Source organism: Carlito syrichta, unplaced genomic scaffold, assembly GCF_000164805.1.
Source record: "Carlito syrichta isolate Samal-C Ts95f unplaced genomic scaffold, Tarsius_syrichta-2.0.1 Scaffold307715, whole genome shotgun sequence".
In the NCBI taxonomy this organism is placed as follows: domain Eukaryota; kingdom Metazoa; phylum Chordata; class Mammalia; order Primates; family Tarsiidae; genus Carlito; species Carlito syrichta.
In genome coordinates, this window is record NW_007251811.1 from 45,409 (window position 1) to 52,003 (window position 6,595).

Genomic DNA, 6,595 nt, shown 5'->3' on the forward strand with positions numbered 1-6,595 from the left:
CTACCACGCCCGGCTAATTTTTTGATTTATTGTAGAGATGAGGTCTCACTAAGTTGCCCAGGTGGGTTTTTGTTGTTATTGACTACAATAACAACAAAAAAACTTGGGAATTCTTAAATTGGTCAGGAGTAGGGTGGGTTGGGTAGTAGTGGGGAGGAGTCTTGGCAGAGATAAAAGGAAAAACCATTTCAGGAGGGAGTTTTCACAACCCAGATGACTTGAGCCACCATGAGAAAAATATCCCTGACTTTAGCTCACAATCAGAAATTATAAAATACACAAGGAACTGAGCCACCCTGAGCAACAGACAGCACACACCACACATAGAAGGATTTCTGTCCCCAAAACTTGAAATAATAGAAAAACCTTGAAAAGTCTCTCAAATGATTAAGGTAACACATGGGTAGCTGTAAAAGGAAGAAAGACTTGGGGGGCAGAGTGGAACCAAGTGGAAGAGAATCAGAAGAATCAAGGAAATGGGCCCGTCTGGGGAGAAAAAGCAATTTGAGAAAAATTAGAGTGGAGGAAAGAGGACTGATCAGATTAGAGCTATACCACAGATCTATGGGCAGCTGTCTCAGGGTATTTAACTGGTAAAGCTGTGAGATGGGTCTCTTTCCTTCATGGACCTGAGAACTCAGTGAGTACCTGACAGCTTGGGCTTGAGACAGAAATAAGGAGACTTTAACCCATTTCCTGTTTAGGAAAAAAAAAAAGTGCAGCTCACTGCCATGTTCATTTTGTTTTTCATAAACACGCTCTTTGAGGCTGAAGCAAATCTGACTGGTTTTCAATGTGAAAATAAAACATGGAGTTATTTCTTAACAGAACTTGTCTCTAATCGTAACGAGAATTACCAAAAAAAAAGTGAGTTACTATATTTTGTAAATGGAAATATCACTACTAAAACTGAATGCTATAAATAGAATGTCATTTGTTTCCAAAGACTATCGCTATGCTAGAGCGATGTGAAAATAATAAAAGCGAGATATTTCGTGGCAAACTTTGGGGGTAAGGTTAGGACTGTAACCCACAAGTTGTCTTGGGGTAAACACTGCAGCCCTAAGCGCTGCTGGTGAACTCTGCTTGGAGCAAATGGGAAAAGGCTTAAAGAAACACAGACTTCCCAAGGGTGAAAGTGCTGACCTGGCCTGGGAAGTGCTGGACTCGGAAGTGGAAGGACGCCGTCCTCAGATGCCTCCAGGGTGGAGCCAGGTACTGGCACTACAGGCTGCCCTGATGTGGTCTCCTCTGTGGCCTCTGCCTCCAGTTGTGACCCTCGACTAAGGGGAAAAATAGCTTTGTAGGCACAGTATCATGGGCCGCATTGGTTCACTCAATAAAGGTTGGCAGAGCAGGACACCCACCAGGAAATGCACAGGATTGTGGATAAGAGTATGGGGCTTACTGGTTGCATGGCCATGGGCAGGTTATTTCTCTGTTCACTGGCCTCAGTTTCCACATCTGTAAATTGGGGCTTAGAACAAAACCTACCTCCTACTATGGTTGTGAGCATTAATTGAGGTCGTACGTGGAGAGGGCTTGGGATAGTGCCTGGAACATAGCAAGTGCTCATTGAGTTAGCCAATAATGATGTAGAGAATAATGTCATTTAGTCATAGTGTTGATGAGAAAAAAATATCAATTCTGGGTCGGGGCCACTGTCTGTGTGGAGTCTGCTCTGGGATGGTGTTTTGTCCAGGGTTGGTTCCCATCTGACACCTTGAATTGCTAGGACAGACTGCAGCCACCACAACCCTGAACTGGAATAACCGGGTAAATAATTATCTTACTTGTTTGTATTAATCTTTCTCAAATGTATGTATAGCTCACACGTATTTCAAGGTTTAACATTAGAAGTGTTTTCGTCTTTATTTAGGAGTTTGGTGATGTTTTTGAGATTGGAAATATACTGTAGGAATTTAACTCTTTTTTTTTTTTTTTTGGAGTCTCACTCTGTCACCCAGACTGGAGTCAGTGGCCGCTCCCGGCCACCGCAGCCTGAACCTGCTGGGCTCCGGCGATCCTTCCACCTCAGCCCTCCAAGTAGCTGGAACTACAGGCGTGCACTACCATACCCGGCTAATTTTTTGATTTATTGTAGAGATGAGGTCTCGCCAAATTGCCCAGGCGGGTCTCGAACCCGTGGGCTCAGGCAATCCACTCACCTCAGCCTCCCAAAGGCGCGGGATTATAGGCTGAGCCATCGATCCCGGCTCTCTTCTTTTTATCAATTGGTCTATTATAAAAAAATTTTCATTTTCCTTAAAGTCGTTTCTCTTAAAGTCACAGTTTCCAAGAACCTATCAAATGACAGGACTTATTGTATTCATTATTATTATTATTACAGGTGGAAGAGGTTACATGGCCTTAAGTTGTAGCAAAGAAAAAAAAAAAAAATACAGCAGGCTGGCCTGGCTTTTCCCCTGAGGAGGAATCGTGTTATTAGCCTAGTTAGAAAGGGAAGACCACCTCCAAGGGACGGGGGCATTGGTGTGATGTTGCCAAGCTGTGGCTGGGGAGGCCTCCTGGGACACGTGTCTGGCAGAAGGCAGAGAGGCACAGGTTGCCTGAGAGGGGCGGGTGAGATGGGAAGGAAGAATGGGAGGCTGGCCAGACCAAGCCGGAGTGTCTGGGGACCCAGGGCCTGCAGCCAGAGTCCACTCGGCATGTGCACATTCGTTCTCGGCTCACGGAGCCTATCCCACTTGGTCACTCTAATTCCTCACAGGACAACTCTCTGAGGGGGTGACAAGTCTCATAATCACCCCTTAGGAAGAAATGCTCTGAGAGAGAGGTGAAGTGAGCTCCCCAGTGTTGGTGGGGGAGGGTCTGGAAGAGCGACAAGGGGATGGGCCCAGAGCCAGGAACCTGCCACTAGGCAAAGAGGGAGGTGAAGGCGAGTGGGTGGAGAAGAGACAGGGCCGGAAGACGCCCAGGAGGTGAAGTCAGGGGAGGGTGGGAGGGGGTGAGAGTTGACAGTGTCAGGCAGATGGAGAATGGCTGTGGTTTACACAGCTGTGTTCTATCCATAAACCTGGACTTGGGGGAAATTATATTTTCTTTTGAATTGTTGTTTCTGTATATTTTAAATCAATTTTTATTTTGAACGCCAGTATAACTCCATCACAAAAAAGTAAGCCAAAGAGGAGAAAGGATAATAATAATTCCACTTATAGCATTTGCTTGTAGTTGCTAATCAAAGTGTGGCTCATGGCCCGGCACTGGTCTGCCAGAACTTTATGACTCCCTCCTCAGCAGGACAGGCACAGAAAATGAGAGTGAGTGCTTAGACACTCTTACGCCAATTGAACACAGTTGTTTTCTGTCTGTTGAATCTGTGATTTAAAAACTGGGGCTTTCATTTCTGCTTTTCATTTCATCTTTCTAGCAATGTATGCGTTAACTTTTTTATTTTGAAATAATTATAGATTAACAGGAAGTCACACAAATAGTACATCAAGACCCATGTACCCTTTATCCAGTTTCCCCCAATGGTGACATATAATATTAGTACAATATCAAGTCCAGGAAATTGACATGAGAACTGATGCTAATTGAATTACAGACCTCATTCACATTTCACTCTTGTGTGTATGTGTGTGTGTGTAGTTCTGTGCAATTTGATCCCATGTGTAGATTTGTGTAATCCCACCACAGTCAAGATGCAGAACCGTTCCATCACCATAAAGCCAATTCCTCATGCTACCACTCTAGAATTGCACCTGACACCACATCCCTCCCTGGCAACCACCACTTTGTTTTCCATTGTTACAGTTTTATCGTTTTAAGACTGTTATATAAATGGGCTCATATAGCATATGATCTTTTGAGACAGACTTTTCCACTAAGCGTAAACGCCCTTGACGTCCATCAAGTTTGTAGCATGTACCAATAGCTCACTCCTTTATATTGCTGGATAGTATTCCATGGTGTAGACATACTACAGTTTGTTTAAGCATTCACCGGCTGAAAGACGTTTGCGTTTTTTCTAGTTTGGGGTTATGGTGTACATTTGTGTACAGATTTTTGTTTGAATATGTTTTCCTTTCTCTGAGATAAATGCCCAAGAATGTGATTGCTGGGTCATATGGTGAATGCATATTTAGTTTTATAAAAACGGCCAAACTATTTTCCAGGTGCAATGTAGAGAGAGTTAATTCTTCTACATCCTTGCCAGCACTTGTTTTTACTTAAGTCATTGTTGTGGGCTGAAGTGTTTATCCCATAAAGATATGTTCAAGTCCTAACTCACAGTACTTGAGAACGTAACTTTATGTGGAACTTTACAGATGTAGTCAAGTTAAGGTGACATCATACTGGATTAGTGTGGGCTCTAAATCCAACTACTGGTGTCCTTCTTAGAAGGCCAGGTGAAGATACAGGGGAAAAGGACATGTGGCAACAGAGGCAAAGATTGGAGCGACACAGATGCAAACCAAGGAACATCAAGGCTTGCCAAGCATCCTCAAAAAGCCGAAAGAAGAAGGAAGTGAGAGAAGAGAAAGGAAGACACCGGTAGGCAGATAGATTAGGGTGATTCTCCGGTAAAAACCTCCCCTGCAAACCGCACGGACTGGAGCGAGCACACCACTTCCAACTCCAGAGACTTCCCCTTTCACGGACTTGTCCCTGATTGGCCCTTCCCAACCCACGCCCGATTGGTGTATTTCCTATCCCCCACCATCGTACCTCTTGCTGATTGGTGCTAGTGCTAACCAATCAGCGCACTAGTAAGCCTATATAAAACCCCTGTCATCAGCCCCGGTGCCAACTTTTTCTGGGCTGGTAGTTTTCGTCTTCGGAATGAACTCCTGCATACTCGTCATCCGGTTGTCCGCATCCGTTATTCTTTCTGGGCTCGAGACAGGAACCCGGAACTGCTGGACTAGAAGAGGACTGCTGGCCTGCTGGACTGACCAGGAGAGCCGCACACGTTGGAGGCTGGCTTGCTAGTCTGCGGAGCCAGCGCGGCTGACAAAGCCAACGGGAGCTGCAACACCCCTCGGGGGCCTGTATTGGCGGCCCACGGAGCCGACGGGGCTGTAAACACTTCTTGAGGTCTTGTTTCACTGGCCTGCCCACCCGGCAGAGCTGTAAACACCTCTCAGGGCTCAGCTCACCGACCCCAAACTAAGCTGAAACACTTCTTGGGGGCTCTGCAGATGATCGCATCCCTGAGTTCTCGGGCACTACTGCCTTCCCCTATCCGGATGCCATCACGTCCCCGGCCACTGAGTGAATCCCGGGCTGGTAGTGCAGCGCCGAGAACTGCAACAGCCCTTAGGGGTCCAGCTCGCCAACTCGCAGGACACAAAATGGCATCAGCAGGACTCCCCTAGAGCCTTCTGAGGGAGCATGGCCCAGCTGTCACTTTGGCATTGTTCTCTGATGCTTCTGTGGTTGCACTTGTCTGTCCTTTAAAACGGTCTCTGCATCTCTCCCACTGATTGCTACCCCTGGTTTGGCGTTCACTGTGACAAAACCAAACTAAAATTTCTTAGCGACTCCCCTACTGTTGTGCTGTCAAGTGTCTGGGACAGGAAGAGCCAGGTTGCTGGGGTGTTTTGGATTCAATGCCGGTAACCTTTTGTTTTCATGGGAACCCAAAATGTGGCCAACCAGCAATCTGGTCTGACCTTGCTGCCTAAATTCTAATAAAAAGCAAGTTAAACTACAATGGTGAGATTGGGAATGACACCTTGATTTCAGAACTCTGGCCTCCAGAACTGTGAAAGAATACATTTCGGTGGTTTTCCACCACCCAGTTTCTTACGGCTGCCCTAGGAAACTGAGGCAGCCACTCTCAGGTGTGTAGTGATAGCTTGTTGTGGTTTTGCTTTGCATTTTCCTAATAGGTCATGATGCTGAATATCTCTTCATGTGTTTATTTGCCATCCACATGTCCTCTCTGATGGAGTGTCTGTTCATGTCTTTTGTCCACTTCTAATTGGTTTCGCTATTGAGATTTTTGAGCTTTTTACATATTTTAGATACAAGTCCTGTGATGGGTGTGTTTAATCATTTATTTTATGGTATTTTACAAAACTTTCCATTTGGGATGAACTGGAAACTTTATAAATTTATAAACGATCAGCCACCACTGATGATTTGAGAAGAACAGTCTTGACATCATTTCTTCATTCCTTAATGAAATGATATCCCATGTACAATGTTGGATCCTGACTTTCTCCCCCAGATAACTTATTATAAATAATTTCTCCAATTTGCTCCAGATTTTTCTAACGACCACTTTCATGTTGGCAAACCTTCCTTAGAGTAGCTGTGCTGTAACTTACTTAGCCAATTTGCAAGGTTGGACATTAGGTCATCATCCATTTCAGGGTCTTATAGACAACTCTGAGTCACTTTTGGGCACAAGACTTCCGGACATTTTGGATATAACATTCTTCGTTTCCATTCTTATCATTGTAGTTCAACTTGCTATTTTATTAGAATTTAGGCAGTAAGATCAGACCAGATTGCTGGTTGGCCACATTCTGTGTTCTCATGGAAACAAAACGTCACTGGCATTGAATCCAAAACACCCCAGCAACCTGACTCTCCCTGTCCCAGACACCTGACAGCACAACTG

The 6,595-nt window shown here is 45.1% G+C and overlaps 1 protein-coding gene across 1 annotated transcript in view; it reads right to left on the reverse strand.

Annotated features, from left to right (window-relative positions):
• The window catches only part of PI16 (peptidase inhibitor 16), a 14,971-nt gene extending 13,691 nt beyond the window's left edge, over nt 1–1,280 (reverse strand). The window contains exon 1 of the mRNA XM_008064578.1: nt 1,147–1,280. The gene's annotated coding sequence lies outside the window, so the exon portion shown is untranslated. The remainder of the gene's footprint in view (nt 1–1,146) is intronic.
• Nucleotides 1,281–6,595: the final 5,315 nt, after the last annotated feature.